This window comes from Leiobunum rupestre, chromosome 10 (genome assembly GCF_980474605.1).
Source record: "Leiobunum rupestre chromosome 10, qqLeiRupe1.1.hap1, whole genome shotgun sequence".
Lineage (NCBI taxonomy): Eukaryota > Metazoa > Arthropoda > Arachnida > Opiliones > Sclerosomatidae > Leiobunum > Leiobunum rupestre.
Window position 1 is genome coordinate 55,588,683 of NC_143393.1, and position 12,160 is coordinate 55,600,842.

At 34.2% G+C, this 12,160-nt stretch overlaps 1 long non-coding RNA gene across 1 annotated transcript; it reads right to left on the reverse strand.

Annotated features, from left to right (window-relative positions):
* Window positions 1-9,861: 9,861 nt before the first annotated feature.
* On the reverse strand, window positions 9,862-11,010 carry LOC149926229 (uncharacterized). Its single transcript, XR_016477059.1, has 4 exons — window positions 10,806-11,010; window positions 10,471-10,670; window positions 10,239-10,380; window positions 9,862-10,076 (listed from the first exon to the last, which is right to left on the reverse strand). It is a non-coding gene; the product is annotated as an uncharacterized LOC149926229 (long non-coding RNA).
* Window positions 11,011-12,160: the final 1,150 nt, after the last annotated feature.

Sequence of the window (12,160 nt, forward strand, 5' to 3'; positions counted from 1 at the left end):
TATTATCGCCATGTCCTTCGCTATACGATCCATTAGCCTCTTTTACCTTTATTGCGATGTTAATAAAATAAATCCCGCGGTTATGAACTTCGCTATCGTTGTGGACAATGTCACTTTCTATACCTTGTTTGTTGGACAGTTAATATGGTTTTGCGTTGCCTTTATATTCCTCGCATCGAGTCTCAATAAACTGGCGGAAACAGTGAACGAAATATTTTATCTCATGAGACAAGACAACAAAAAATTTGTCAAACTCTTACCCGTGGTACGAAAGGATATAAACCGTCTTAGAGATTTAGTTGAAGAATTGAATCAATATCTTTTCATTTGCATTTTGAATTGGTACCTCGAAAGTCTAGTATTCACTTGCATTGGATTAAAGAGAATAATAACTGTGGTCGGATTTTCGAAAATGGATTTTTTGGTTTGGACTTTCCAAATACTGGATAGATTTCAGTACATGTTCCTGGTATTAGCTGGGACGGTCGTAGGTTCCAGATTACCAGCCACGGTGGATATGTGTTTCCCGACATTGCACAAACTTGGCGAAACGACGGTGCAATTGAATCTGGGTTATCAAATTACGATGTTACAATCTCAGATTTCGCACCCACTTATTGCATTTAGTGTTGGAGGATGTTTGAATATGACTAAGAGTCTATTGATTTCTTATTTAGGTCTGATTATTACATACGTCGTTGTGTATATACAAATGAGCCCAGAATTATTAAGTAAACTACATGAGTTGAGTATCATTTCAGAATCGGTTATCCGAAATAATTCTGTCCCATTGTCTTAAATGTACCCGGTCAGGGGCATTTTTTTGTTAAAAAAAAACTGTTGAGCTACCTTTTTTGGATTTAATGTCGGCGCCACCAGAGATAATAAAACAAGAAGAATAGCAGATTCAACCTTTGCTACTGGATTTTAAAAAGGTGCCGTCGAGTTTGAGCGAACTATATTTGGTTTTTCCTGATTGGCTTATTTACGCCGCCTCTTATTTATTTTAATATATCGTCTGCTTAAGCGCTGAAAGAATATTTTTTAGAGTAGGAAGTTTGTCAAAACCCAAGATTATTTTATCTCTGAGCAGGCGAGGAAGAATTAGCAGAATCTATCGATCATGTGGCTTTCCGGAATCAGAGCTGGAAGTAGAGGCCTAGGTCACTAAATGATGCAAATTCCGTATTAAGACGAGGCTTATAAAACTGGGTTTAGTAAACCGAAGTTTAATTTTTATAACACATTTAGGTATAGTAATTATCTTCGGTTTCGTAAACGGAGTCCAAACGCGTGTTTATAAGCCTCGCCTGAAAAAAAATCAGCGTGCTATTCCTTTTGCTGAATTGTACTTGATTGTGATGTGGAAATCCCTAGTGCGGATTTACATCGCTCCACATATGGTTATTCTGGCGGTTTAATGGGCCGTCCCTTCCAAAGGAACACTCATCGAACGCCAGGATAAAACGGATAAAATCTTCGTTGGCATCCGCCATGGTACTGAACCAGTTACCGAAATCCAACCTAAGGCGCTGATCACCATCGTGAAGTGCTTGGTGGAGCGTGGCACGAAATCGGTGAAATTAATGGTGGTTAAGGATGCTCCAGACATAATATTTTGACAAGTCCAAATCGGAGCATGCCATTCTTATACTTACTCGAGGGTAAGCAACAAAGTGGGCGAAGACTGTGTCTTCCATATTAGTGTTATGACGTCCAGGTCATTTGTCACAGACAATCATTACAATAACATGAGGCGTAAAAACATTTGGGTAGTATCAACTTGTTATTTTTCGTGACCTATTATTTCAGTGACAAAATATGCGATTTTGACCATACCAACTCCATTAAAGGTTTTCGAGTATGCTCTACAACTTACTCATTGAAACTTTTCTAAACCCGTGCAAAATTTCACGATTTTTCTGGAATTTACAAATAACAACGATCTCCACCCAGAAAATTTCACATTTCTAGTAGGTATAGTTTTTGAGAAAAATTCCTGGGCCGATCAAATGAAGACACCCTTTATACAAATGTCTATAGAACTTTACAGAATACGTTTCACGTTATTTTTAAAGAAATTTTAAAGAATAATTTTAGAATCTGATCAACGAAAGAATGAAATTAAACTAGAAATATCTATAAAATGATTATATATGTTTTCAAAATATTGTATATAATGTCTATAGAAATTTTTTAAATATACTATAGAATGTCTTTTACGATTTTCAAAATATTCTTTAGAATGTCTATAATATTGTATTTAAATTTATTTAGGGAATGGATGTCGCTTTTTTTTTAAAATTGAACCAACAGAATAACAATTAATAAACTAAAAAGTCAATTAAAACTATAATTAATGAAATCAACATACAGGACAACATAATTAAGGCGCAAGTTAGTAGAAAAAACAAATGAACATATTAAGAGTAATATTACAAATATAACGTAGTTTTTGAACTTTGAATCGTTTTTTTATTTAAATTAAAATGTAATTGTGTCGAGATTATTATCAATATTTTTAATTCAAAATTAAAGACAACTGTAATGAAATGAAATGTTTTATTTAAAGTGCACTACAACAGTATAACAAGTACCAACAAGACAACACACTGCAAGGAGGATTTGAAACTAACAATAGTTTGCAAAGCAAAAGCATATAAAGTAGATATGGTATATAAGGGTGCAGATTTAGAAAGTCTAAGAGAACCCAACGTTGAAAATTTAACTAAGAACAAATAGACAGATAACTAAACAACCAAAATGACAACATGAGCTTTAAAAAAATTACAATACATCAAAAAGGAATCGTATCGATGTTATTTGTCTTAAATGAAGGTAGATGAGAGGTACGGTTACAATAAAAATATTACAAAATTGAAGTCTTAGTAATAGAGCAAGGCACTTGTATTCGCCAATATCAAAATTAGGTTAAGCAAATATAACAACAATAATATGAGGACAATTACATATTCACTGACATATGAGTTATAGTTGTATCGACACGTTGGCGGAAGATATATTCACAATGAATTACATATTAGCTACATATAGTTACAAAGAAATGTAAGCAGGAGATAAATTTCATTAATAACGTAAATTTAATGATAGTTGGGAATTGACATGAGAAGCAAGTAACTTGTATACGCGAGATAGGTGAAAGTATTTTAGCTTTATGAAACGTAATGTTTTGACGCGTGGCATGTTTCGGCACGTGAAAACTTAAATAGGGGGTTAAATCAGATAGCAATGAGCGATGTAGAAGTTTCCAAACAAAAGTAATCTCACGCGGATCTTTATATAGTTGATAGTTTCAAGGCTCAAATAGACCAGAAGGTGTCCTAACCAACTATTTCCCCTAATCATAATAATTATGGAAAACCGAGATAAATTTGTCCCTACAATTTCCTATTTGCTCTAACTTTATTTGTGAATGAACCCCAATACTTTTGCAATAACAAATTTCACATTTTCCCTAAATAAACTATCATAGAATAAATTATAACTGTAATTGAACATTTTATTGGAACAGTAGAATTATATACCTCTAAAGTAAAATTGCAACATACACAGGGTCAAAATCAACGTTTAAAACACCGATCCTTCCGCTACATCTTAATAAACAACCCCAAAACTTGGAATTACAATTTCACTAAACCAGCTTACACAGTAAAAATTATAGTTGTAGGTGAGCCAGTAAGCGAAAAATAATATTCCTAAAATAGTAACACATACAAGGTTCAAATGAACTTTAGAAATCTTGATTCTGTCGCTACTTTTTAAAAACACCCTACTAAAGAAATTATTACTCTATGAATTAGAGCTGTAAGTGAACCAGTGAGTTTGTGTAAGGCTGTAACATATAGGATCAAATTGGCATTAGATCAGCATAATTTATACCTACCTTTGTAAAAACACATTTAAAAATTTCCCACAAAATCGACCTATTTTGGAGAAAAAAATTATTTTTCCCACATAGCCCAAAATGAGCCGAAATTTCCCACATTCTATCAAATCTGGTCATACAAAAACTTCAAGCAGTGCTTCCAGATATTTTAAAACGACTCTGGCAACGAAAAATATAATACATAAATAAGATGAAAACAAATAATCTTGCAAAACCGATTACAAACACTTTAAAAACTGTTGGTTTATTAATAGTTTAAAAAATATATTTATATTAAAAGATTTTAGAAAATATAAGAAAAACAAGTATAGCAATCTTTAAAAACATTTTATAGAAAATAGCTTTTAGATAATTATATAGAATACTCTATAACGTATAGAGGACCATAGACATTATATAAAACTATAGAACGTTTTAGACATTTGTAGAATATTTTTGGAAGAAAAGTTGTGCTTTTCCTGAATCAAAAATTTAAATAATAATACTCATCTTGATGACATTGAAACAGGGTCAGATATGTCATATTAAGTGAGATTAAATAAAGTCTGGGAGATTAATACGGGAGAGATGTTGTAGTGACGACTATCTACGGTCACTAATTTGTCAATTTGGTCATTTTTGTAAAGTTCATTTTCTAAGTCCTCAATAATATTAAAGAAATTCTATTTGATTCCCAAAAATCATTTTCCATCGGGGAAAGTCTCTGAATAAACTCCATAATGGGTAAAAGATGAGATAGAGCTTGGTAACCAGGTTGCCAAACGGAGTAGCAGTAAATAATTTTAATAGGTGGTTTATCTATTAATTAATTTCTCCAATTAATAACACTGTTGACCCATGAGGATTTCCCACCCATCTAAGTTCCTGTCACCATTCGAAACGGTGAAAAAGTTTCATATCAGACATTTTTGTTAAAACAAAGGCAATATACTACGTAGATGATTAGTAAATTGTTGGTTTTATACCTTCTATCCAAAAATCAACCCAACATTTTAATTTCAAAAATCATTTGATTAAAAACACTAATTTGTTGATGAAAATTGCTGATTAAAAATATTCTTTCACCAGTTTGTTAAAGTTTTTTTCAATTAAACATACATCAAGTTTTGAGTAAAATTCTTATTTAGAAACTTAACATTAGAATGGATTATAATTCCATCACCAAAAAAGTAAACAAAAAGTTAAACATCAATTTTTCCATTTTCAAGTAAAAACTCTATTTCAGAAATTAAACATTTAAACCGCAAATTGTCCAGAATAAAATAATTTACTCTATTTTCGAAAGGAATTTCTTTTACAAAAACTTTGATTAAACGAAACTTGTTTTGAGTTGGACTGTTAGCTTAACATATTTTATCGCTTAGACTTATGTTTAAAAGACAAATGTTCATTTTCACATTCTAAAAAACCGTACGGTACGTTAAAAATATTATCAACTAACACACGTTTACAAAATGTTTTTTTTGAAAGTCTTATTTAAATTTGCAACTCGTAATAAGATATTATATTTATCTTTAATTACAATACAAGAAATTTTCACCTTGAACTCTGTATTATGGACAAAAATCATCTTTTTAAAAGCGTCAAACTGAAAAATTTCCGCGTTTTGTCTAGTCATTGTTATTGCTTTCAATTTAATAACTCATTTGTCGTCTGCCTTGACGTAGCTAAAGGACTTTGGACCGGTAGAGAGAAAATTTTGTAATATATGTATTTGGTGTTTCGCGAGTTAGCTCGCCCAAATTACCGCTAAGAGGTGGTAGGTATTCGTTTGGTAAATGCGAAAAATGAACACCATCTGTATCGAAATAAAGCAGGCGCTTTCCCAATTTATTAATTAGTTTATGTAAATGAATTGGTCCGTAGCTGTTGACAAAGGCAGCTATTATAACATTAACTTTGGTAAAAGTAGGAGCTATTTCACTCTTTTTTCGATACATCAACATAGCGAAATCGTTATTAATTAAGTGAAAATCTGTTAATCGATTTGTTTTGTCCGAGACAATTTCGGTTTATTGGGAATAGCAGTGAATAATTTTAGTTGTTGATTATTCCATTCTTAGTGCCATTCTTCCGTATAGTGAATTCTGAGCTAATTTGGCTGATGTTCTAAGTGCTCTATTGTCAACAATTTCTTCAGGCTCTCACCTAACTCCGTCGGCTTCATATATTGACTCTAAATATTGTTTTTTTCTCTTTATACGCGTTAACATTAGGTGGAAATCCAGAATTTTTAACTTTGGATTTAAAGAAAATGCCAATAAATGAATTATAAAATTATGGTTGGATTATAGTGATAGACTTCGAATATATCTAACAATTGGTATTAACATTCGGTTATAGCATAATAAATTTCTACCGATAGTAAAACTACTGCAAGCGCTCGCTCATTCCGAGTATGTTTGCATTTATCTAAGTTTGTTATTGAGTCGATAGGGGATAACTAGTAAAAAAAAATATTTTGGTAGAAGTATTCTACAGGATGTAATTCCAAAATAAACGTTTGGAGTATAATCAAAGTTATTCGTAATAATTTTAGCCTGTTTACAACCAAACCTATTTTATGTATACAAAACGCGTAGAGACTGAAAAAGTCGAAATATCGGATTTCTTCTTCAATTGAGGAGTCTATTTCGTGGTATAATTTAATTGTTTCTACCCACCCACCAACTAGAATAATTATAATACTTAGCCTCAGTATATCTAGTATGGTGCATTTGAAAATATGTGTCGTTTGGCAGATTTTCTTCAATTTAACTCTTTACGGTCTAATTCTTTTTCGTGAATTCCTCTCAATATTTTTCTTAACACAGGGTTGAATGTAAAACGAAGAAAGTGTTTTGGGCACCCTTGCCAGAAATCACCCATTACGTCAATAGCTACAGGAGGGATGTTACTAAAACCATCTACAAAATATGGACCTACAGGATGTTCTCCCCCCTCAGACCTAACTGTTTGCAAAACCAAATTGTTTTCTTTTTCATACCACGCGAGATATTTTAGAGGAATCTGACTATGATTCTGTCTGCTTGCTAAACCATTAGCTGGGATAGTTCACAAGGTGTATAGTTCTAAAAACAAATCATTAAACACGTTGTTAAAGGCCCCAGAAAGAGAACAAACCCCTATAGTTTGTAATATCAATTTGGACTAACTCTTGATATAGCTGGCGAAATTTCTGCATAGACAATCTTAAAATATTCCAATCAAAAATACAATACGCCCTTGATTCCGATTTAATACAATATATTGCCTCTAGCTGTTTGCGGGTATACCAAGCCTTAAATTCTCGATATTTCGGCTCCTTCATTTGATGGGGATCAAAATATTTTGCGTCTGTAATTTTTCCAGAACAATTTAAAAGTATCTTTGTCCAGAAGACATAGGGAAAATAGCCTTTTGATTCGGGCAAAGAAAACATTTTTGGAAAAATTCCTTAGTGGGACATTAACATAATTTAAAGAGTCCACAAACCGTATGTTTACTCCTTTTATGTATATAGCAAGAGTTTTTGCACCATCGTAAATAACAACATTCCATCAAACGATATTAAATTGTGCGCCATAACAATAACATTCGTATATTATGACCTAATCGTTTTTCACTTCCTTTTCCCTCATCAAGTAAAATTAACTCATACTGGAATATAAAATTTAGAAAATCATCCACGCAACGCTCTCCCTCGAAAATTATAGTCTGAACAGAACTATTTAAATTTCTGTCTGGGCCACAAGTAAGACCGGTTTATGAATATTCTGGTCAATTATTGCCTCAATATCGAAATATATGTACGAACTGGATTTACGTTTAAAAGTTGAATGTTTAACATAATATTGTTTAGGTGGATGTTCAACTTTACAAGATTTGCATGTGCTTTTACATTTGTTGGGTTTTGATGTATCAAATTGAATGTAAAATAATAAATATTCTGAAATTTAGCAATACCCCCCCATCTCTACAGCTCCTTGGGCAGGCACACGAGGGGTCGGAGTGTTCATTTACTGGTGGCTTTACCGGGGAGTCGGGGTCCGGCTCTTGTAACCCAGCACGGGCGGTGGCGCACTGGGAGATGTTAGCTCCGTCCAAAAGGTCCTATCTCCACCTCCGACTTCGGTCCGGTGTGGGCTGGTAACTGGGTTTCGGCCCATGCTAACGGAGAGGGGCCGGGCAAACTGGCCGTCTCGGCGGATTGCGTTGCCTGCTGTGGGGCTGCGGGCCTCCGTATGAGGGCACGGCGGACCCATCTCCCGGCCTTTTGGAGTTCCAGCGGGATGTCCGGTGCCAGCTGTGCCGGGTTATGCGGGCTGCTGTGTGCCCACCGTTCCCCTTTAGGCGCTCCTTCCAATGGGCTTGGCTCTCTACCTTTCTAGGTAGGGTGCCGGCTGGCGTTGCCAGAGCATCCACTCTTATTCCCCCTGCTGTGTGCGAAGTGGAGGCTGGTCGACCCATTGCTGCACCTTCTGCTGGGTTGAGTGGCTTGCGTCAAGGGCGCGACCATCAGTAGTGGGGTTCTGCTACCCATGCTGGTTTTGCCGCCTGTCCGGGTCTGTGGCATAATGATGACAGACCTCCGGTGGTGTGGTTTAAATCTTACCGGGTACACCGGGTTATAAATCTGACACATGTCTAGCTCCTTGGGCAATTCCTACAGCTTTGTGCAATTGTTTAGCGGCTTTAGTTTGCGCTCTACTGCGAGGAATTGTTAAAGTACGATATTCTTTAAGAATTGAATTTAATGAAAGATTACGCTTTTTGATTCCGCAATTTCACAAAGTTTTTGTCCCACCACAAAAGCTCGAATAAGGAATAGATAATCTTTATTATTTACGTAGTAAAAGTTGGCTAAAGATTTTAAAAAAGCGTCAAGGTTATAATATCTCTGTTTTTTAATGATAAAAATTTTATTCCTAATTTTTACGGTTTTTTCAATAACATTACATTAAATTCAATTTCACCATCTAGTAATAAGTCTTTTTTAGATTGGGAAATGCAAGATAAGTGATAAAATATTCGAGAAACAGTTAACTGGTCAATTTTAATAAATTTCATGTTAATTGGGTGTTCTAAATTTTCCGACTGGATTGCACTCAGAAAATCAAAGCCTAAGGGCCCGTTCCAGAGACGTTTTCAAAAATCTCGTTTAAAAACAAGACTCGCGATTTAACGAAACCGATTTACCGAGACCTAGACTAGAGTTATAAAAACGCGTTCCAGAGACATTTTAATGAGACTTCGTAAACTCCCGCTCTCGTTATTTCGACTTTTTTTTAATAAGCTCCGCCCCCGTCCGGAGCCACTAAAATCGCCGGAAAATATCGGCGGTAAGCGGGTCACTTCAATCGCTCAGTTAAGCCTTAGCGTTGTCTGTGATTTCTTTCTTGTAAACAGTGGCAATTTTCCACTTTCGAGTTTCGACTACGTAATCTCGGCTATTTATCAGTTATTTTATTATATTTATTAAATTTTATTTATAAATTTACAATTTTTGGTGGTTATTTACATTTGTTTTTATATAATATTTGCATTTATTTATTTATTTAAAAATGGGGTTAGCAAAGAAGCAGAGCTAAGGGCGAAGTTTAACTCAGGTTGAATGAAAGGCAAAAGGAAGTAATTGTTGCTGGGCTTGAAGCTAGAATGGGTTTGGTCAACGGAGTTATGGCAGTAGTGAAAGCCTACAAAAACAAAGAGATGGCAAAAGAAGTGTCAGCCGTTGGTAAGGGGACAAAAAGAACTCTCTTACAAATTAGAAAAAAATGGTCTTTCTTAAAAAACATCGTAAAGACACTGGCCCAAGATATCATAATGATCAGAAAATCAACTGGAGATTAGCTGACACCACTTGAGAATAGAGTCGTGAAACTAATTGGCGAAACTATGATTCGTGGTATAGCAGGTGTTGAAAATCGCATTGGTAGTACAGCAATGAAGAAACAAGTACATTAAACTCTACTTTATTTACTTTAAATATAAAATTTGAATTGTTAAATATACATTACAATTTGAAACAATATAAATAAAGCCCCTTACCTTCTACAAGAGCTAGCAGTTTCACATACCACCAGCGAGAATGAGTGGTTTTTTATTGGTACGCCAAGTGCGGGGTGTTTTCACATAACTCCTATGAGTACTCCACCGAGCGAGGTCGGTAATGCTCCCCTTAATTTAGCTGCAAAGAGACGTGGTAAAATATTTCTATTAAGTAGAGGATATCATTATTTAATTAAAAATTAATTAGGATTTCAATATTGATGACAAAACAAAGATTGACAATGCAAGATATTGTCAATAAAATGGGTATATTTAGAAACGCTCAGTTTAGATGTATTACCTACTAGCAGATATAGCTCAGTTACATTTTTTAAATAGACGCAAGGGCTGAAAACCCACTTCCAAATCCGCCTAGGCCAATGGTAAAGGAAAAATCCAAAAGTGTTTTATGTATTGTTAACGTTGCTCTTTTCCTACATTCTCTGAAAAATAGATTGACATTAATTAAGATATAAGTAATAATTTGGTATACCTGTTAAAGGTGTCAAAAGAAGCTATAAAAAACATCATACCTGTGCCCTCCGAACCTATTGCTGCTAGCAGTGCTGAAACATTAGACCACGTTGCTCTGTCTGTAGTAAATAATCAAGAACGATTGAATGGGTTTTAGGAAATTATTCTAAACGAAATGCGCAATTTTCTCTCTCCTTTTCCAGTCATTTGTACAATACCAATAAAATTCTGGTTATCATACTCAACTCTTTTGTTCGGGCTGAAAAGGAAATTGAAAATTTTATTTCAATGACCTCGCCTTATGAACGAATAATTAATAACCCTGAAACATAATTACATTTACCAGCAGTATGTCTACTACTTTTAAATTAATTTAATGAATATTACTTATTACCTTTTCTCTAGCTTTCAGATGTAACACTTCCCACGACAATGAAACTTATTTCTTTATTGTTGTCAGCTGACCCATCGTCCAACGGAGCTGTCTCCATCTTCAAGCAGGTTTTTTCACTTAATATCAGTTTGGCGGTAGATTTGAATTTCATTTGGATATTTTTCAAAGGTGGTTATCACCTTCCGGTAATTTTTTACCCATAAAAGTAGTTAGGGGCTCAATAAACATTTCATTCAGTATATTAGGCAGTTTTTATCATTGGGTATCAGGTCAAAAGGGAGATGTGTTCCCCATTCTCTTTAAATGATAGCTACAATAATAAATAAATACTTCTATTTTAAGAATTGAAATAATTTTTATTTATATAATGTGTACAAAAAATAATTTGACTGATGTTGTGAATGATTCGACAAACACTCAACTTGACTGTTTTGTGTCGTTAAAAATTTTCCGTCTTTTCAAAACAAATACAGCAGATGATTATGATGATCTATAATAAGATTATTTTATAATACAATTGCTCCCAGAGTCACATTTTAAATATATCAAAACGAAAAGATCTTTCTTTCTTCTTTTCGTTTTGATATTAAATAAAAATAATGATAAACGAATTCTTACCTGCGTAGCAAAATCTAATCTACGGGGTGTCTTCAATTCGGGCCTTGGCCATTCCCATTTGTAGCTCAATAAACGCGGATTCAGGTAAATGTTTGATTGTTAGTGCCAAAAATCCTTTTTTATATTCAATTCATAGTATTGGGTCACTCGCGATACATTATTTTCAGCGGGACATCAGTTTCGATACTGTTTACACCTTGTTTTATCATGTTAGCTCGAAGAAACTCCGCCGCCATTTTTTCACTATTTTCGCCTCCGAACGCGTAAACGAGAGCTCCGGAGCTCTCGTCTAGCTCTCGTTGAAAAACAAAACTTTTTGTCTCGTTCAAATGTCTCTGGAACGCGTTTTTGAAAAAGTTTCGTTAATTAACAAGACACGCCCCCTTTTTCGTTAGTTAACGAGAATTTTTCGTCTCTGGAACGGGCCCTAAGTCTTGTGATTTTACATATTCAATGATTTCGCTTAGAATCTTTTCGAATATGGTTAAAAATGAAAGGGTTGGAATTTTAATTTAAATTTATTAATTCTTATTCAACATCAAGTTGCTTGCAACGCCACTTTTTTATTTTCTTGCGGGAAGATTTCTAATTTTATATGTCAGACTCGTCACTATCAAGCGTCATCTCCTCATCTGGCCTATCAAAAATTGAAACCGCCTGGGTAGCGGAGATTTGACTATCGCTTGTAGATGCCATTTTAAACAGTTATATTTTAATTCTAAAAATGTCGAGCTTTT